Source organism: Pteronotus mesoamericanus, unplaced genomic scaffold, assembly GCF_021234165.1.
Source record: "Pteronotus mesoamericanus isolate MK-2021 breed Mesoamerican mustached bat unplaced genomic scaffold, CSHL_Meso_final contig_73, whole genome shotgun sequence".
NCBI lineage: Eukaryota > Metazoa > Chordata > Mammalia > Chiroptera > Mormoopidae > Pteronotus > Pteronotus mesoamericanus.
In genome coordinates this window covers 7,262,041-7,285,146 of record NW_026555245.1, presented here as the reverse complement: position 1 = coordinate 7,285,146, position 23,106 = coordinate 7,262,041, and positions in this window count along the sequence as shown.

The following is a 23,106-nucleotide window of genomic DNA, read 5'->3' as shown; positions in this document are numbered from 1 at the left end:
TTATTTATTGCAGAAAGAAAATGCCATGTGGAAAGGGAGCCTGGGGACCTGGATTCTGGACTTAACTTCAGTCTATAACCTTGGGCAATTCATGGACACTCCCAGGGCCTCTGTTTCATGGGAAGGGTGATAGTAACAGGAAAACCTCTACTACAATTGCTGCCCACGGATCCAATAAGAATTAATGAGATAGTGTCTCAGAGTATTTTGAAACCTTTGGACAGAATTAGAAAGAAAAGTAAAAAATATTTTAAGATATTTTAAATCAGGATTAGACTTTCATTTTGAATTATTTTTTAAGGTAGCCTGCATCAGGCTGATTTGTCCCTCAGATATCCAAAGATGACAAAGTAATCAAGCTGAGTTGAAGTAGATCTTAAAATAATGCAATTACCTTTATCAAAATAATGCAATTACCTTTATCAATGATTCTGGCAAATCAACCAATTTTCATTTATAATGAGAAAATGTGAAGAAAATTGTGCTAGGCAAAAATGGCTAAATAGTACTTATTTCCCAGCCAAATTTTATCTTTCACTTTCAGTGCAAAGATGTCTAATATTCGAAGATTCAGCTAGCAATTTTTTAGCCTCCAATTTATTTTTTTGTTGTGAAGAACTGATTTTGAATTTATAATAAATTCAATCCTAGGTATCTGGTAATGTTTTAATAATATTTAACACATATCAGCTGTTTTTTTATAAAAAAATTTTATTTATTTATTTTTAGGGAGAGGGAAAGGAAGGGAGAAAGAGGGGAAAGAAGCACCATGTGTGGTAGCTTCTCGCACACCCTCTACTGGGGACCTGGCCTGCAACCCAGGCATGTGCCCTTAACTGGGAATGGAACCAGTGATCCTCTGGTTCATAGGCCGGCACTCAATCCACTGAGCCACACTAGCCAGGGCCATATCAGCTGTTTTAAAGAGGAAAAATAAAGGAGTACTCATCGCTCCTTACTATGGTTGGTTAACTAGCAAGTTCAATCTTCTAAAACAGTATACTTAAAAATAAAAAAATTAAAAAAATAAAACACTGATATATTTAAACACTGATTATATTTTAGGATCAAATAAACATCCATTTAAAAACCATGATGTAGATATCTAACTGACAAAAATATGCTAATTTTATATTTAAAAAGCAACTTAAAATCATCATAAATAGTATAAGCCATGTGTATTTTGAATATTATAAGGAAAAATATGTAGTCTTATTCATGGAAATATTTACATTGGTTATCTATATAGAAGAAGAATTTTGATTATGTATTCAAGAATTTTTTACTTCCTTTAAGTGACTTTTGTAAATGTTCAAAATTTTACATAATAAGCAAAAGTAAAACTAATTTTATTTTAAAATTAAAATAATTTTTACAGATGGAGATGTTACCTTTCTTCCTTTTCTCAGAGCTTTGTGAAGTTCATTTGATGTATAAATGTTCAAGTACTTTGGAAATTATGAATTGTTCTACAAATTTGTATTGTGAGGATATTATACTTCAAATTTTAAGCCCTTTAAAAATGAAGATCATTTCTTTGTTCACTCTAGAAATATTCTCACATTGTGGTTATGTAAAATTATTTTCTTTATTTGGAAACCAACCCAAAATCACTTTTACATAATTTAGAAAAAAGGACAACACATTTCCTTCACACCTCAACTATCACAGATGGAAAACTGTCATTTTGCCTCACTATTTTCTATGCTAAATGCTAAAAATTTTAGTAAATAACTAATCTATGCCTTATGGAAATTGAAGATTTTAACTATTCTTGCAAGAGATTATTTATGAATGAATTATTTTTTGTCCAATAAGAAACATTTCTTAATTGGTTAAATGTACAAATGTCAATGAAAGTTTTTTATAAGTAAGAACAGGATTTGATGTGACCCATTATTTAATGCCTATTTCTGAACAAGTTAATCTGTATTGTTTTTAATGGAGAACCCACTTTTGATCCAGAGCAGTTCTGGTTGATAATATAAATAGATTGAAATTATATGATAACCTCTCATTCCATTTACTGATGTGTAAGTATAAAAGGAAAACAAACTAAAGTGGTTAAAAAGATCATTTTTCTGTTTTAAGATGATTTGATGACTTTAGAATGCCCACATGATCAGTATGATTAATAGTACATAATCAGTAAAAAAGGTAATAATGGGGCCTGCAAACACATGAAAAGTTTTTGTCAAGAAAAGTTTTAAAAAAATACTATTTCAGATATCAGAATTTCTGAAACGTATCTAAGTGATACTGATTTCCACCTCTTCAGGAGATGTAGACATATATTTTATTATTTACTTAATTATTGTGAATAAATATCTTCATTGCTTAACTCAGATTCATAAACACTTCTTTAAAAATCATGAGTTAGCTAAAGGTATTTTGTTGGCCAGTTGCGATTGTGCTTTGCTGGTCCTACTCTTGTCTCCTGCCTTTGTTGCTAGGCATGTGCACCAATCTTCTATTGTTTCCCATATTGTTTTAATAGTAGCTTTTGCTACCCTTAAAAAAGTGAAGCTAAAAAGTTATCCTGCTTGGAAATCTGAGCTTGGGTATCCTACTTGCTATTCCATTATTTGTACACCAGTATATGGGCTTTGATAGGTCCACAGGTATCAGTATTGGAGTCTTACACACGAGGACTAAAATTACTATCACTGTAAACAGATTTTCTTTTTAAGTAAAATAGTAATATGGGATAGATGATTTCTGAAAAATATAAAGAGAAAAAATATTAAAGATAAATATATAAAACATGAAGACAATATAAAATATGAAATTTCTCCAAAATAAAGTGACTTATTACTCATTAAAACCAATCCTTAATCATAAAAGAGTGCCAGATGTCACGATGTGCTAAGATTCTCTGCTTCCCAGTAGCTAATTATTTGCAATGTACTTTCTGCTTCCTCTTCTAGGGAAGAGCTGATTGTAAGAACTTAAAAGAAAACATATGGGGACTTTTCCCTCACTTGTGGCCTTTCTATGGCAGGAACTCAAACTTGACTCCTAACAAGCACTAGAACCCACAATTTTGGAACCCGCATTCTTTTTGGGAGAATTGACATCCCAGATATGATGGTCTTTATTTTTCTTCCTTTCTGCTCAAACTTTCTTATGGAGACAAACACCCAATGTTTTGATAGCCACAGATGGTGTTCAGATCTATACCTCAGATTGGTGGTCCAGACCACCACCAAAAGATTTTCTTTTTGGAAGCACAGAGAAATTTAGTTTCTACATGGTCTGCTTTAATTTATCAACTGAATGATGTATAGGAACCTGAAATGTTTAAAACTAAACTCACCTATACAACCTCCACCTACTATAACATTTTAAGTCAGAAGCTTTAGTGTCAAACTAAATCCCTTAGTTTTTAAAATTTTAATGCTCTCATCTGTAAAGTGGTGATGATAGAAGAGTATGAGGCTTAAATGTGATAATGTATGTATTGGGTTGGCCAACAAGTTCATTAAGTTTTTTCAAAAAAATAAAATATACATTTTTCATTTTCAACAACTTTATTGATTTGGGTATTTTGATTATGTCAGCTACTTTCTGTGTAGTAGAATATTAATTGTTCTCAGTTAATGTCTTGAATTGATCACTATAAACTTCAACTGGTCTACCTAACCATGGAACATCATTCAGTGAGAAATTTCCAGCATGAAATTTTGCAAACTACTTTTGACATGTTCAGTCAGTCACAGCACCTTCTCCATACGCTGCACAAATCTTTTTTCTTTTTATTTCAGTTGTGTTTTTACCTTATGTGAAATAATAAAGCATACTATGCTGAAAATGTTGCATATTTTCTTCCATTTTCAATATTAAAATTTTAATATTAATATTAAAATTCACCAATTTTAATAAGTTTGTTAAATGCACACTGATAGTATAGCTGTCACAATACAATCTAACAAAATTGTTTTGCATGAAGTTTAAGATAGGTAAGCACTACTAGAGCCTTCTTATGGAAAAAATAAATGAATTTTTTGGCCAACCCAATAAAAAGCTTGACATGGGGCAAGATACAGTGTTAGTTCTTAATACATATTAACCGTGGAAGGCATTGGTGGTGATGGGTGATCTACACCTTCTCTACTTTTCCCAAATAGTTTTTGCTTATTTATTTGTTTCTTAAGTTATTATGTGAGCCCACACTTACAAAAACCTATCTGAGTTATCTTTGTTTCTGGTATAGCAATTACCTGCTGTTTGTTAAATTAACTAGATTAATAAATCTACTTTGCATTACTGTATTTTACATGCTATAACCATTTACATTTGATATCAAGCATCTTTTGTGCTGTCTCCCTTGAGCTTTACAGGTATTTTATGAGGCAAGTAAGACAGGCATTCACATCTTCATAATCCAAGGAAAGAGGATGGGGAGTGAAGCGACTTATCTAAGCTCACATAACCGAGTAAATGGCAGACGTTAGAAATGATTTTCTGACTGCGTACTAGTGTGCTTTCCTTGCTATAGTAAGAACACAATCATCATTCTGCCAAATATACTTTAATTCCAGTTGGATCTGTGAATAAGGAATCAGTTGGCACAAAAGTAGTAGCCAGTATAGTTTCAGAAAGATACGCTTAATGATTTCTTCAGCCAAAGTGGGCTGTGATCTTCCATAAAAATTGCTTTGCCATGATAACCAAGCTCCATACAAAGTGAAAGGCTTGCCCATGCCTTCTGCACTGATGACTGACCTCCTTCTGAGGCAGCATAAGTTCCTTTAAGCTCCAAGAGTGTGACTATATGATAATGATCATCCTGTCCCGGCTACCTATACATATCTTATGAAGGAAATTAAAAATCAAGGTTAGATAAGACTGGCCTGGCTCTGTGTGATGGGAAGTGAGTTGGCTTGAGAGAGTATATGCTGAAAAGGTTCCACAAAATCCTTGCATACCTTCACTAAGCACATTAAGTAAGAGTGGCAAGTAACTTGAATCTTTTCATATCAGGGTGTTTCAGGTCTCTCCACATTCGGGCATAATATTCACATTTCATTTTGGGTAACAAGGAAAGATCAGAGGAGAGCAGCTTGTTTCTCTAACACATTCCTAGCATAGGCTCTACTACTGCTTGTACCCAAAATAAAGAGATGTTTGTTGTCATTTTATTCTTGGTAATATAATAGGAAATAAATGCACTAAGAACCCATGGGGTTTTATATTCTAATAATACAAATTAAAAGATCGTAGGTAGAGAGAGCCACTGCTGCAGTCACAGTAAATACTCTCCGAGATGTAGATGACTTACAAACTGTGCTAATGGCAATGCAATGACAACAAAGACAATATGGTTGAGAGATATAATGGGAAAAAATAACTTTTTCCTGTATGCAGAAGGTTTGAGTGAAAATTAGCATGAACCATTCTAATGAAATGGTTGGACCCTGTGAAAGCATCCTTTCTCTTTCAAATGATTTTCTTGTTGGAAGCACAGAGAAAAAGTGAATGTTCAGGCTTTGGGGAATTTTCATTAATATGACAGATTGGATGCATCCAGTGTCCCATGATCTTATACTTTTGACAAGTTTCTATAAGACATGCAGACACGTTGTCATCTTACTCTTTTAATAATGGAAAGGTGTTTCCATTTCTTTGCAAATATCAGTCATATTGAAAAAGTAGATAGAGACCACTATCTGGTTTTAATGGTAACACTCCCTTCCCAACCTCCCTCCCATTTGAACAAAAGCCTTCTGTTCTTTTTGGAAGTGATGTGCTAATGCTAACTAGAGGGTGTGGCTGCTGGTACATATGGAATAATTTAGGCCATCCCAGTTCCTTTTTCATTTCTGTGTTTGAAGTTCAGTCTTTTTTGTGGATTTGTGTAAATTAGAATAGGGCACAGGGATACTGTGATTTATAGAAAATATAGATTTGGATTTTGTCCATGGTTCTGGGCTCAAGACTCCCCAAACCCAGTAATAATAGCAGTGGGATCATCTTTTGCTATAATATTTGGTTTCTTGTCATCAGTTCCTGAAATCTCTTCAGAGCTGTAAAGGTGAAATGAATGTCTTGTTACTCATAACAAGCCCCTTTTCACTAGAACTGGGTTTATGTTAATGAGGTTGTTATCCAGCAAGGACTCTCTGACTGAGCTACATAGAAGCCAGTACTATGACATTGCTTTTGGGAAAAGGAAAAGCTTCATTGTGAGGTTGACAGGCAAGAAAACAGGAGGCAAAGCTCAAATCTATCTCCCTGATCCAGAGTTTGGCATGAGTGTTAAGGAGTTAGGGAGAACAAGTTGGTAGGCAGAAGCTCTGGCAGAGCAGGTTTTGATTGGAGAACTTTGGAACTTGCACGTTTGTGGTTAGCTACGGTAAGGAGTTTCAGTACCTGGTTTTCCTGGACAATGGACCCTCCACTTCAGAAAGAGTCCAGTGTTCAAGTTCTGGTCCTGTCCCAATCTTTTTGTTCTGTGGTAGTTTTGTTCTGGGTGTAACTGGAGGTCAGCATTCTCTCCTTGTGCATGATTAGGCTGCCTAGCTTGTGGCTTTGGCTTGTTGTCTCTGAAAAGTAACTCAGTACAGTTGTACCCCAATACTCCTCAGCTTCAGAACTCATCAAACCCTGTACTCATCACATTTTGATGAAAAAAACAATAATATTTCAGCACTCAGTGCTTACCTGGGACTCATCGCACTTGGTAGAATTTGTACGAGTCAAAACACCTCCCTGCAAGAGAAAATGCTTTATCATTTGGTACTCATGTGTTTCAGCACTCATCATGAGATCTGGAATGAATTAATAACAAGTACTAAGGTACCACTGTATGATGTTAGAAACAGGATAGGACTTGTTTAATCTGGTTCTGTGTTTACCAGGTGGCTTTTGGAAAGCACCTAAGGATAGGGACTGGTTGTGGAAGGGGAGAGCCAACCAGGTTATTAGAGGGTTAGGACATCTAGTCCCACCCCATCTGCTATCTCTAAGGAGGGGAGAGGGGCTAAAAATTGACAACGGACAGTGGTTTAATCCATAATTCCTATGTAATAAAGTCTCCATAAGAATGGAAAAGGACGGGGTTCAGCGGGCTTCCAGGCTGCTGAACACCTGGAGATTTGGGTGGCGTGCTGCACCAGCTGAAAGCAAGGAAGTTCCACACCCTTTCCCCATATGTTGTCCTATGCATCTCTGCCATCTGTCACTTCCTGAATTGCATGCTTTTCTAATAAACCAGGGATCTATTAAGTGAAATGTTTCTTTGAATTCTATGACACACTGTAGCAAATTAATCGTACTTAAGGAGGGAGGGTGTTGGAACCTCCAATTTATAACCAGTGTGGGTCAGAATCACAGGTGACAATTTGGGCTTGTGGTTGGCATCTGAAGAAGGCGGTGATGGGGTCCTGTAGGACTAAACCCTCAACCTGGGGAATCTGACAAAAATAGTGTCAGAATCCAACTGAATTTTAGGACTCCCAGCTGGTGTCTGGAGCATTCTTTGGTGGTGTGAGCAGCGCCCCCGACCAGCACATCGAATTGTTGGACAGAGGAACTGATAGCACTCAGAGCTTATTGGGACCCCTTCCTTCTCCTCTTATAATGCTCTGCAGCTGGTTTCTGCACAGCCTTTTAATAATATTCTCTTATCATCACTCAGTTTATATTTAATAGTTACTAAAATTTAAAACTTTTATAGAGTAAAAATACTTCCCACTTTCAGGGAAACCTGAAATCTTCACCTGTTTATCATTTATTGTGAAATGGCAACATTTTTGAAATGCTCCCAATGAGAGTTTAGAATGGCTTTATGGTTTCCTGGTGTTCACAAAGGGTTGTACATACTTCACAACTCTAGGAACTTTCAGGAGCCTTCCCCATTTTTATCAAAAGACAGCCTACAGATCCGTGGGTTTGTTTTTTTTAACTGTCTACCATAGGCCATAGTATAAGAAGAGGACACTACTCAGAAAGGAAACATTTAAACAAACTATACTATAACTTGCTGCACATTTATTAATATTTTGTCTTCATAGCCCCATGTAAATGGGGAAAATAGGTCTGCGGATTAGTCAGATATTATTAGATAGGACAGTGGTAACAAATAATCCCTAAACCTCAGTGGCTTATAACAACAAAGGCTTATTCCTCATTCACAATATACATACTTCATGGGTTAGCTGTGGTACTTTAAGGTGTGTTTTTCTCATTCTAGGATCCAAGCTGAGAGATCAGCCTCTACTTGTTTGTACTATTCTCATTCTCAGAGGGGGAAAAGCAAAAAAAAAAAGAAAAAAAAATCTGGCAGAAACACTTAAGCCCCCAAAGCTGCTTCTCTTCACTGACCAGTTGAACTTCTGCACAGATTTCACTGGCCAGAGCCAGTCACATGGGGCCCAGGGTGATGTCAGTGAGGTGGGAAGAACACCACTCTCACTGAAAGGCTCTATAAATCAGATGGCAACAAGCAAAGCATAAAATCCTCTTATAGGATCAGAGTGTGGATGGTTGAAAATAAAAATAAAATCTACCATAGCCTCATAAAAGAAAAAGAGTATTTCTCATGCTTTCTCTCTTCACCTGTCTCTCTCTCTCAACAAAAGTTTATTCACAAACAGAAGCAATATTATTGCTGTTTTACCTTCAAACTATACCATAATCATTTAATAGATATCTATGGGGCACTTACTAGGTGCTAAACAAAAAGTACACACAAGGAAACAGAACATGGTTCCCACTTTGTGTGGAAAGTGAAGAAAATTAATTTATTAAGTATAAGAAGCTGCATTGTGAGTTGGAAGTATGAGTGTCATGGAAGAGAAAGTTTAAGTCATTTATTTTCCTAAGAGCAATGAGAAAGAATTCACAACAGCTGACTTGGACTTGACAAATTAATGAAAGTTTATCAAGAAGATTAAGAAAGATCTTTCAGGCACTGAAAACAACATGGGCATAGATGAGTTCCCTGGGTATTTTAGGAAGGAAAATTGAAGATACTTCATAAAAGGAAGAAAGGAGCAATATATGGAAAGAGTTTGGGACCAAAGAGTAAAGTCCTCATCTGTCAAGTGCGTTAGACATCGTCCATGTGCTCACCCCTTCACTCCCTGCCTCCTTCCCCTGCTACCACCCCAGAATCCTCTCTCATACTTCTCTGTTCTGCCCTATACCTGAAATGTGACTTCTCCCAAAATGTATCACCAAAATCCTTTGTCCTCTCCCTTCCTGTTGTGTTTGGCCAATGGAAAGCACTGGCAAGAAGGCAAGAAGAGAGTGAGCCCATGGTTTTTATCTCCACCCTGCCTTGCTTAAATTAGAAGAATAGAAAAAAAATTAGACCTCAAAAAACATTTTATTGCAACTTCTGATAGTCCAGAAAATGCCAACACAATTAAGACTGCCCTTTCCACAATTCTTAGGACTCTGGCACAGTCTTCATTTATTTATTGATGCATCAGATAGCTTTTGATGCTAAGAAACTATCCTAAAACACAGTGACTAAAAACAGCAGAAGTTCATTTAATAAAGATTTTATGGGTTGGCTGAGCATTTCTCCCAGTCTGAACTGGCCAGCCTGCTATTGGTGGGGCTCACTCCTTTTTGTTGCCAGCTGGTAGGTCAGTGGGCAGCTAGATGATCTAGGACTATTTCATTCATATACATGATGGTCATAGGCCAGAATGATGGGAGAAACTGAGCCATATTGCTCTGAGCATTTGGTAGTTGAGCCTGAGTCTGCTCATATCAGGTCATTAGAAACATCAAAAGGGTAAGATTTGAGGCTTCCTAAAACCTAGTCTCACAACTCACAGCGACAACTTCCATTACATTTCACTGGTCAGAGCAAGTCACCACAGCAGCCCAGATTCAAGAGATGGGAGGTGGTTCAAAATGATGTGGTATTTTTCCGAAGAGTTAGTCTCACATCTACCCTGTCCCTGGATTAAAATTCAGTTAAAATTCCAAAATGTCTTATAGTGTTCAAAAAAATTGAACTTTGTTTTTTTACATCCTCATTCTTATATATTTTTCCATCATATTCTTTTCAGACAGAAGGTTATCCCACTTTTAAAATGGCATTTTTGAAGGACGGTAAAGCTCTATTTTCTTTTAAGGAACTATTCCTACAAAGCAAAGATTTGAATTTTCAAGTTCTAACTGGCTGGTACTCTGAACAGACAAAGGTTATTTTGCTTAGGTCCTTCTTTTTTCAGTGTCTCTCCTTTTCAAGAACACAATTATCCTTCATTCTTTTATTGATAAGCTTTGGACATTAACGTGCAAACTTAAGAATGTAATTATCTTTTATTCTTCTGTTATCAATTCAAGTTTGCAAATTAACAGTCTAATGTTTTAAGTTATGAGTGGATGATTTTTCTTTATAGTTAAGTGTGCATCCTAATGGTTTCTGTATATATTCACTGTACATTTGAGTATAAGTAATGATAGTAAAGCAATGTTGGAAATGAGTGTTTCCGTGTGTATGTAGTATGTTTACAGGGAGACAGGCAAGACAAGGATGTGCTGGTCTGTGTCCAGGGAGAAGTAATAAATAAATCCAAAGAAAACTAACTAATGAGAAGCAAAAGCAGAGAGATTTTCAAAACATACATCTGCACTGCTTCCTGTAGACAGCTGCCCAGGTGTGTGAGATGATGCTGGAAAAGCAATTGAAAATTCCCAATGGCCTCTATATAAATCCTTTTCATTCTGGGCTCATCTGTCAGTCTCTACAACACAGAAGGGGGCTCCACTGGCTACTCACCGCGTGCTTCTGTTTATATGAGTTTTTATCCTGTTGCTGAGAATCCTGTCAGATGAAGAGCCAGCCACATTTACCTGTAACTGCCTTATACTAGCTTGGGATGCCTAATCTCTTTTATTGATCCTACTTGCCGGTTTCTGGAGACGATTGATTTTCCTGGCTGTTAGTTTATGGCCTGGCCTCCTTAACGTTTATTTAGACCAGCCCCCATAAATTGCTTCTGGTTCAGAGGGTGAAGGAGGCAGCAGGAGGTCAGGGTGCAGCATGTATACCTGTCCATAAATATAAATCATAGCTTTTGTTCTTTTCTCTTGTTTGTGAACGTTGTTTGCAAATAAAAAATGGAACTATTCCACTAAAATGCAGGGAAGCCATTATGGATTCCCCTGTGACTGTCTTTTTTAAATATTGCAGTCTAAGTTTACAATTTTCTGAATTCTAATGGTGCTTCTTTTTGTCTACTCAAACATGTAATGTTTCTTTTTGTTAAAGTAGAGGAAGAAAAAAGTGAAGGCATTTCTTGTTTGCCAGCACAGGGTTGTACTTTTGAATGCATGTGGGTTGGTTTCCCCTTCCCACCACTCAAATTGCTTTTTGTCAACACAGGCATATATATTCATACATTTCTGTCTTTCAGAAAGAAAGAAGCAGCACTGGAGTTGACAGCCCCTGGTTGAACAATTGAACCAGCACCGCTCTTCATAATGAAGTTATAGGACCCTCAATTTACACAAAAGACATGACTTGTGTGGAAAAGAACTTTCAGGGTGCGTGGCAGCTCATGGTCAGCATGTTCTAATAGAGGGTTGAAGGGTGAAGTGCAGAGTGCCACTGTACCTGCAACACCAATTGACAAGGCCAGTTTAGCACAAGGCAAAATGGAAAATTGTTGCAAGCAGGTGGCTGCTCTGTTATAAATAATTCAAGGGCACGTCCTGCAAAATCCAAGGGAAAAGCCCCACAGCTCATTATAACAGTGAGTTGGCGAACTGCTAGATCCTTAAATCACTAGAAAATGTTTTGCAACAGCTAAGAATTTTTTCTACTCTGCTGTAGTAGACATCAAAGTCACTATGAGGTGACAAGTGGTTCCCCTGAGGCCAGAAGGACAGCAATCAATAGAGGGTCAGCCTGGGCCACTACTTTCTTAGTTGAAACTCAAGAATTGTGCACAGATACAATGGCCAGAATAAATCATCAGGAAAAGAGAAGCATCCTCAAGACAAGAAAAGAAGTACCTTCCAGAAAACACCTTATGGAATAACTTGCTTGATTTAGTTGTCTCTGTTTTAAAACAGCTTTTTCGTATTTGTTAACAGTTTGGATATACTTGATTTATCTATTATCTAGCCTTCTTACTTCCTCCTGTTTCCCTAATATGCTCCTCATTATTTTCTTGCTTTATTCCCTGTAATTCTCACATGGGCCCCACAATTTTATATGCCCTCCTCACTCTCTACCTTTTGAATCTCTAAACTCTTCCATGAAATAATTACTTTTCACTACTATTGTCTATGATTTTCTACTACTCAGAAATCTTATAGCATATTTAACCCATACTAGTATGTGATTTATCATCAGAGATTGGTTTCAGGACACCTCTCAAATACCAAAATCATTGGATGCTCAAGTTCCTTATATAAAATGACATAGTATTTGCATATAACATATATTTTCAAATAGGCTACAACAGGGTATGCCTATACATTCCTTTATTTTTGTGAATTTAGTGTAGTGCTGGACACGTGGCAAATTTAAGTTTGTTTTTTGAAATTTTCTGGAATTTTTTCAAACATTTTGATCTGTGGCTAATTGAATGTATCATGCAAAAACCTGTGAATATGGAAGTCTGAATGTACTTTTATGTGATACCAGCATTAGTCAGGATAGGCTTGTTCATAAGGCAGTAACAAATAAGCCCCTATACCAGAAGGATTAGTGAATGAAGGCTTATCCTTGCCCACTGAGCCCAGTGTGAATCTAAAGGTCTTAGTGGCTTCCTTCCTAGCAGTGGCTCTGGGATCCAGGATCTTTCCACCTTGGAACTGACATATAAAACACACAGCTTTTAAAATAGATGCGAAAGAGGAGAGAGAGTATGGAAATCGCTCAGTGGGTTTTATACCCAGATCTGGACATGGAGCACAATTCTACTTTAAAAATAATGTTTTAATACTTGAGTACCTTTAATTGGAAATAATTGTTTCTTTACCCCATCAAGAATAAAATAAATTCCACATTCATTAATAATCTGTACATAAAAACTTAAGATTTATAAAATATTAGGCTATTTCTAAATAAAAAAGCATAGGGAAGGCTTTTTGAGGCAACACAAAACAACAAGAAGTTAAAAGAGTAAATATTGGTAGATTTTAGTACATAAAATTTTTAGAAATCTATTAAAAGCCATCACAATTAAGGTTAAAAATAAATCACACAAGAAGAAGAAATATGGGCAATATAAAAAACAAACAAAGTGTAATATTGCTCAAATAAAAAGATTTCTTACAAAACAATAAGAAAAAAATAAATAGAAAAGATACATAAACATCATAATTAATCTAGCAAAAAAATGAAGCAACAAAAGAAAATATGCTTAATATTTCTTTTAGAGTCATATAAAAACAACGAGATATAACTTCTGGATGTTAGACTGTCAAAATTTTAAAAATTTTGTTACGGTTGTGTGAAAAAAATGTTATGGGACATACCGTTTGTAGGATTGTATATCAGAACTACCTTTTTCAAGTGTAATCTGGTAAATCAATATTTAAAATAAATGTTACCATCAAGTCATCAGCCTCACCTATTAAGAATCTACTCCACAGAAACTCATGCACAAATGACACATGACACCCAAAGATCACAGCAGCATATGGCATAGCAAAAAAAACAAACAACAGAAAAGAACTGAAAGAGTTGCAAGAAATGTTAATTAAATAAATTGTTTATCTATCCTATGGAATTCTATGCAATACTTAATAATTTTTGAAGCTCCAGTTGCACTGATATAATTGAATGTCCATGAATATGATTGGGCAAAAAAGAAAACAGTTCAGAGAAAAAGATGTGCAATTTTACTTCTGAAAAACATAACAAATCAATAAAATAATGTGTATATGATAGCTTGCATGTGTATGGAGTAAAATCTGGAAAGATCAGAACCTAGTTGTTCACAGGTTCTGGCAGGGGGTTGGGGTGGCTCTCTTGCCTCTACTGCTATTGTTACCGCTACTGCAACTACCCCAGCTGGCTAACACATACCAGGAGAGGCTCTAAGTACTCTGCATGGGTTACCTCACTGGTTCTCTCCGCACACTTTTAAGATAAGTATTAAGAATCTTCCTGTCTTATAGATAAGACGGAGAGACTGAGGTCATTACCACTCTGACACAGGGAAGGCAGGATATTTTAGTTTTAATTCATAAATTTCTACTCTTGACCTCCCACTCAAACTTTCACATTCATTCCCAGAGAGATCATGAGAAAACTGAAAATTAGACCATGTCGTTCCTCTTCACAGAACCTTTCACAACTTTTTCTCTCCTCAGAATAAGGTATAATGCCCTGGCTATGACCTGTAGAAGGTTGGGTTCTGCTTCCTCTTGGTCTTCACTTTCTACCGAACAGCCACATTTTTCTCCTCGTTCTTCCCTCACCTTTATACTAGCAGATCACTTTATTTAGGCTCTGCTCAAATACGCAGCCTTTTCCACACCACCCAATCTCTCTTGAACTCTCTGGTATTTATATTTATTTTTGCATTTGTTAATTATCTGTTTTTTTCCTGGTAAAATGTAAATCCATCATGGCAAAGACTTTGTTTTGCTCCTATATCTTAAGTACCTAAAAGGGAATATGACACATAGTAAGTGTTCACTATTTGTTGAATAAATGAATGACCTTTTAAAAACACACAAAAAAATCTAAAGTGAGTTACTCTAAGAATATGTGATTAAAAGATTAAATAACTATGAGTGTGTGTATGTGTGGGTAAAATGAATGCATGGCTGAAAGTTGTTTAACATCTGATTTTCAGCAGTGCATTGACAAAATGCAGATTTTCTTTTTAGCAATCAATTAGAATTAGTTTAAACTGTACTTGGCACTTTGTTTTGACTCTTGTCAACCAAACCAAAACAAAAAGTAAAGAAAAGTGATAAAAGGAAGGATTCTATGTGGAGTTTAGTTCCACTTGTAAAGAGATCTATAGTAGCTGCTAGGAATAATTTTTTATTCCTCATCCATTTCCTCTTCATCTCACACCCACTTGCCTCAACTACTACATGTTTAGGCAGATAAAAATGTTACTAAATTAGTGATCTGTACCTGAGCAAAACAAAAAAAAATGGATTAAATATCTATGAAGGAAAATAATAATCTAACCTTATTTAATAATCAATGAACTAAATTTTAACAGCTATAGTCTTTGAAGCTCTACAGCACAATGATTCTAACTCAGCTAAGAAAATCATTTTAATATCACTGTTCATTCAAATAGTACACATCAGTCATGGTTTGGTGGGAAGCAATTCTACGTATCCATTAATGAAAGGTTTTAGTATAAGGATGGGAGGCTTAGAGGACCTTCAGAAAAGCTCAGGGAGCAAATGAGACAATGCCACTACTGATTCCTTGAACCTGAAGCACTAAACCATGTGGTTCTCCAGGTTGCCTGAGGGAGCTGCCACATTTCTCAATAATTTCTGGGAACTGTCTACCAACTCCTTGAGTTTGAGGTAGTAAAAGGGTGGTTGTCAAGAGCTTACTAAGAAGCTCCTGTGAATCACATCTTCCCACACATCTGGATAGAACTGTTTCCAGAGGATAATGACCTCTCCCTTCTATCTTCTAAGCTTTTGTACAAGTAACTCTTATTGGCAAACTCTTTCATGAAGGATATCCTGAAAATTCCAAAGAAACCTTCCAGGATGGTGGTGGTGATGTTGGTTGGATGACTGGTAGTCTGACAGAGACAGAATTACTTTCATAGCATACCTGTTCAAGAACTGAGAGACTTGTGAACACCCTCATTATTTTTTTAAGCACATACATGTGTTCATATAGACCTTAGGCCAGGAGTTGTAACATATATAGATAGCTACTGTGGGTTCTTGTTTTTGGTTTTGATTTGTTTGCTTTTCTTGGTTTACATGATACCAAATAAGAAAACTTCACATATAAATCTATACTTCTGCTTTTTCCTAAACTGAAGATCAGCCAGCACTGTCTCCTATTCCCCATGATGAATTGACTGTGTCCAGATACATATTGCCCCTTTAAACATGGCAGATGCTTACAAGTTTTCCAGTTTCTCACCTCTCAGAATGTTTCTTAAACCTAGGTCACTTTGCTCACTGATATTACCTTCCTGGGCCCTAGAGATGGTAGAATTTTCAGCTCCTGTTCTAGGAGGGGATTACAGCCTCTAGAGAGGGGATGTAATTCAAGAATTTTATGTAGATCCAGTGTACTGAAAACTGTGTCAGGAAATGTTTTTATGAGATATTAGCAATGTCGGAAGCATGTCTTTTCCCTATAATTAAACATTTCCTATGTATGCATATTTTCACACCCAAAATTAGCAACATTTTAAGCTTTTACAGACTTCTTTATTCTTCACATAACTATAAGGAAAATAAAAAGTAAGTTTTTGACTAAGGTTACTGTGCACGCATGACATGGAAAAAACATAGATTCTACCAATATACAGTTTTGAGCAGTTGGGTACAACCAACCACTAATCTTGTTACTCCTCCTCATTGCACTTGTAACCCATGTGACTGAAACTCATGGTCCAGGAAAATACCAATTACTATAGATCGTGGTCCCTTTGGGTCACTGAAAAGTGGACAAAACATAGCAGTTAAATTTACAAAAGTCAAAAGTTTTCTGTAAACTCACATGCACTTTTATATATGTCTTGATATACATACACAACCATTGCAACACACACACACACACACACATTTCCCACATCATTTTCTCAACCTCCCCATACAAAACAAAAATGAGTTCTGGTGACAGAAAATTCTAAGTCATCTTGACTTTTTCAATTTGAAAAAAATAGAAAAAATTGAATTACATGGCAACTTAGTATGAAAATTATGCAAAAATGCGTTTGAGATGTGCTGTACCAAAAATAAGCAAATAAATAAAAAACAAACTAACTGGCTCAGAAAGTGAAGTATGAATTGAACTTTGAACAATAAGTTTATTTTTCTTCCTGAGATTCAGACCTGGGTTGAAATTAGGTGAGAAAACACCTTGTCACCTAAAGTGATTATAGACTATTCAGGTAATTGGAAGCCTAAAGTTAGAAGGCTGGAAATGTACATATTAAAAAATACTTAAACTTTGGAAAGTCTTATAAATAAAAAATAATGTGCAGCTGTCCAGCAATATGTATAATGTCTGCCAACTGTATAAAGCCTCCACAAATTCTGTTTTGGTTTGGCATTCAGTGTAGAAAAATAATATATCTGTTCCTTGTTTTCTACTTGAAGGCGACTATGCTTGAGTGTTCTATATACAAGTCCTTGTTTTTCCTCATGACTGACATTCAAATACCAGAAATGACAAGTTATTGGCTATTGTGGAGAATAGAAATTCATTTATGTCTATAAATATCCTAGAGTTGTTTAGTTAGGAGGAAACAGATGACCTAACAGAAGACTAAATCTTGGCAAGTTGACTTTCATTGGCTGAACCCTGCCAATTTCATTCTAGCCAGCTGGTTTCCTCTAATCCTCTCCTGTTCCTTCTGTTTGAGTGATTTTGTAAGTTTTTTTTTTTTCTAATGCCACATGCATCCATCACCACCAACTCCAAACAAAGAGCATGCTGGGTGAGAACAAAGCACAGATGAGCTGTCTAGGGGTTCACTATAGTGAGGATGAGGCCAAAGAAACTCATCAAGAAATTCACACATCCATAACTACAAGTTAGCAACAATGCAGAAAAGGAAATTTAAGAAGGAGTCCCAAATCCTGTATTCTTGTAGTTTAGTTAACTGCACTGCTGGAGGCTCTCCAAGTGACCTTTAGATCAACCTAAATTATGTCATTCTTCTTGTGCCGGGAAAATCAGAGCAGAGGGGTGAGGAGTCCACAGAGAAAGACGTACAGAGCAGCAGGCATAAGGCAGTGAGTTGGTTTGAGTCAATTAAGCCTGTAATTCATTTCTTTTTAAATATTTCATTTTTTCAAAATAGCCTTTTCTTATATTTCCTTTAAATTTTACTTTAATGACACACTCAAATGAGGGTTTGATTACAATTAAGCTTTTCTCTCTCAGGGCTGGAGTGCCTTGTCAAATAAAGTTGGAAGGATGAGACCATCGGAAGCAAGGCAGAGGCACAGGGGAAACCCAGAGCAGGTGTGGAATTAAACTGAGTAGCTAAAGGAAAACTGGAGGCACTCTAAAGACTGTACAAACCCAGACTGGCTGGGTTAATTCCTAAGAGGGAGGGGACACAAAGAGCACACAGAGAGAAAACAGAAACAGTTGTTTGATGGATGTTACACATTTAGGTCCTGTAATTACATGGGAAGTTGATTTATCGCACTGTCCTTGCATCAGTGAAATGTTGGGGCAAGACACGTGTGGCCACATCAGAGGAGGGATTTTTTTTTTTTTTTTTTTTTTTTTTTAGGAAGCCCTGGCTTTGTAGTCTGGAAGAGACAAGAAAAACATGAGGCCAGTGTTATTACTTCTGAGAACTTTCAATGCAATTAATGCATGAAATTAAACATTTAAAGCAGTGGAGAAAGGAAGAAATTCAAGTACAGTAAACAATGCTCTGGCAACTTGAAGAACCAAAATACTACCTAAATGTTCCTGAGACTGGTTTTGCTTGGCTAAGAAGCCAAACATTCTCACTTTCACTCTATTAATACACATTAGGCTTTCCTTCCTGGCATATGTTCCCTCCATGTACCACAGATGAAGATTCTTAAAAATGTTCACGAGTTTTCTTGGCCTCTACAAGATGTTAATGCCTGGATTGACTTATTATTTTAAATTATTGCTCACATTAGGAAATTGAAATTCTTATCAAGGAGTAGATAGAGTAAGCCAAATTGTCAATGTAGACAATGTATAACAAACATATGATCTTGAAAATTAGTCAAGCACCTTTTAAAAATAATTAAGCAAGTAATTATTGTTACTAATATTAAAACCACCATTAAATTCTTTTGCTTGGAAAATAAAATTAAAATCCCAACAGTATATATACTCATGCCCATATTCATGTTCATATGCACATACATACAAACACACATATATATGCATGCATAGACATGTGATAGGTACTTAGATAGAGTTTAATAGCAAAGTCTATGGATTTATTTCTGTCTCCCTTTATTCCTCCTGCATTATTCTCAAGCTGAATATTGCATTAGTTTGAGTGTTTTTGAACATTTTGATCAGGGTCGAAGTCATTCAACGGATGATATATGCATGGATGATATAGACATAGTGCCTTTCTATTATAAGAATGCAATGATATTGAATGCATGGTGATTGATTTTTTAAAAATTTCAGTGAAAATGGGTCTGTAAGCTAATGGGTACTTTTTTTTTCCCTGTAGCACAATGAACACCTTGGGAAAAGATGTATTATCCACCTTTTATTATTCTATATGACTGATTCTATAGCCACATAGAAGATAAGAAAATAATGACTGGGGATACTTACAATTTATTATTAGTAGTTATATTATTACAGTTGTTCCAATAAACATTTTATAAAGGTCAGAGAACAATAACTATTAAGTTGACCATAACCCATTCAAGTTGATTTCATGATTATCCAACTAAGAAAATTTTGAAACTTCTTGCTATACATGGAATAAACTCAATTTTAATGAACAAGATCCAGAACCCTAGCATCAGCTAATTACATGCAACTTATTACAGTTGTGTGCCAGAGCTAGCTCACGCATTCCTGCAAAGACAATTGCTAACATTTTCAAGAGCGGTGAGAGCTGATTATTAAAATTGAAATTATATAAATTTATAATTAAATAATTTAGAAAACAAGTACTCAAATCATATCACTACTAATTAATTCCCTACTTTTTACCATTGTCTATGCTTTCAGGATTATTTATATCTGTGTATGTCAAGGTTTTTCCTATCTGCATGATGAGAAGGCTATATATGTGCTACTGAACATCTTTTTCCAATTTTGTGTTCAGAGAAATCCCATTTGTAGGTCGAAATTGGCCATGGTGGTATTTACAGCCAGGAGACGGCAATGATACAAATCAGACCATTTTACTTTTTACATTTTTGGAGATTGAATTGTTAAACATTTATCACACCATTTCTTTGAGAGTACTTAGGAGTGCATAGAAGCCCTCATCTTTTCAGTATCTGTGTCTATTTTGGGCTTTTAATTTGTGGAAGCTAAATGATTTACTTGATGCACTATTTGTTCTTGTGTTCCAACTCTCTGTCTCCAGTACCTGACTGTAGTATTAAAGCAGGAAAAAATGAAGTGTGAGGATAACAGAGAAGCATATCTACTCTAGAAGAGGCAGCAAGAAGTTTTCCTTGTTCAAGAAGTCATTTTCCACCTCTCTTCTGTTTGCAGTGCCCAGAGGTTGTTGTGAATGAAAGTTATGTTTTCACTGTTGGAAAACTGGTTGACAAAATCACTTCAGGACCCCGCTGTTTACAACACACACTCTGACAAATAGACTGGTTAGGAAAAGAATTATTTCCAACTTACTCCTTTTGGCAGGTGAAAACAAAGACAAAAGCTGGCACGTGTGTGCACCTGCGGTTGTGTATTTGTGTTTTATTCATTTGTTTTTGGTGGTAATGCAGAGCTAGGAAAAGATTGATCTCTTTTCTTTAGTTCTTTAATGTAAGGTATCTGAATAAATGATTTTATAAAAGTCAAAGAATATGTAAAACATGACACTTCTCATCAAACTTGCGAAATACCTGCTGTTGTTCTTAATAGACAACAACAGAAACTCGGGCTCATTTGGGCAGAAAATTTTTTTTAATGAGTGAGTTGCTCACAGAATCATGAGGAGGGTTGGAAAATTGGCCATAGGGCAGCAAAACTAGGGAAAAAATAAATTAAAATGCTCCATTTGCACAACGAGGTGCTATTTGCTGTTGGTTTGTTGATACTGTGAGCCCCAAATACCACATGGTATGATAAGAAATGCTGTTGCCATGCTGAAAAAAAACATTGTGTCCCTTGCTTCTTTTTCTGCTAGAGCCTGATAGCAGATCTAACATAGTGCATTTAATTGATGGAGCCTAAGAAATGCCCAATCATGACTGTGAAAGAGGCTAGAAAGCATGGTAGCTGGCCTTCTCAGCATTGAGAGTGGGAGATCTCATAATAGACAGTAGAGATACTGAGTAGCCAAATGAATAACAATTGTCTGCAGCATCCTCCTAATATTTATTTTCTATGGAAAAATCTCAGTCATTTCAATCTTGTAGTTTTATAGACCAGTGTAGTTTTATACTCTGTTATATGGCATATGGTGGGAACAAATTCCAAGAGCCCTGGAGACACTGCACCTGTATGTCCTGCACCTAAGTGATGTTTTTACTCTTGAGAAGAAAGAGCAATGTTCTAGCATGCACAGAACATATGCTAATCAGCTGCACTCTTCAGGCACAAATGAGGATAATGTGTTCATTGTTTAGACACTGGAATTGTTCATTACAAAATGACACAGTGTTTGCCAATTTTGTCTTCATTATAAATGTAAATATTAACTCACGATATGCAAAAGAATACAAAAAGTCAACAGCAATTAATTGGCTTCTGCAGTAATTAGCAACTGTAAGGCAAACACTTAGGAGCCGTTGTAATTGTCTGCATTAGGAATACACCTCCTGTACAGATCTAATTAGCAATTTAAATAGTTCAGAAATTATATGCCTCTTGCCTTTACACTCCCTGAAGTACTGTTCATTAATGGGGGGAAAAATTGCTAGTAAATGTCATTTGCATTGTCTTGCGTTAAGGGCTCTACATCAAAGCCTCCGTTACTGCCTCATACTGAATAATTCTGAGCTATGGCTTGTGGACCAATAACAGCTGTAATTAGGCAATAATGCCTTTGTAAACATGAGGCACAAAAACTGACAGGAGTTTATTTTGCTCTGAGGTAGCTCCTTCATGATTTAAGCTGTAAATAAAAAGAACTATAATGGTCCTATAGCTAAAAATATCTCTTCATGGGCCATTGAAGTGATGGTTAGTAAAGTGGTATTTAAAAGACCTTTCACAAAATTTTAGTTGGTCCTGTGATTTTTAGTAATAAAGATGATGCAGATACAAGTGGATATGATTAGGGAGACTGGTCAAAATTCTGATCTAAGGCTTAGTCTGATGGCAATGTAGTTTTTGATGATATTTGTATAATGTTGTGAGAATAACATGAAACACACCAAGTCCACAATGAAAGTCTAAATTAATGAAACTCAGGTGCACTCTATTTCAGAGATGCCTCAGACAGAACTGAGATCTCCAGTTACCAAAATTCCAATTTATATCATTCACATAGTTTCTTATGTATGGGTGTCTTCTGTAGTGGATCAATAAAATGCCTGGTGGGGATTTTGTAAACACAGAACATTTTAAATCATTCAGAACTCTTAAAAATTTTCAATTACTGGGATAAAAAGGAAACAGAGAATGTTATCATACTGTGGATAGTAAATCTGGGAGAGATAAATATAAGAGAAGGCTGAATCAGTATTCAAAGTGATGTCAACAGGCTGAGATAAAAATTAAGATACTAACGATAAATATAATTGGAGGGGTTGGAGGGAATAAAGTGTTCAGGATTAAAAAATAAAAAGAGCCAGAGGCTCAGAGCAGGAGTGGAAGGAAGGGATGAAAGCCGGAGCACAAGGGATTCTGTACAGTCCTGTCATTGCGGATATGGGTCATTAGACATTTGTCATAACCCATAGAATGTACAACACAAAGAGTGAACCCTAATGTAAACCATTGTATAATAATGTATTAATATTGGTTCATCAATTGTAACAGATAAATCACATTACAAGATAATAATAGGGGAAACTTGATAGGGATGAGGGTGTATAAAAGGACTGTATTTTCCACTCATTTTTTTCTGTAAACCTAAAATGAAACTGCTTAAAAATAAGTGCACTAAATAAAAAAATAATAATAAATGTTTATTAGACAAAAGAATATAATTGGGGATAATGAACAAGCTTGGACTTGGTTTAAAATTCATGTGAATAAGACCTGAGGATCTTTTAAAAATATGTGTCTTGAAAAAGTCATATTGTAGCAAATTTGACAAAAGAAAACAGTAAATTTCTGAGGTAGATTAATGGGAATAAAGT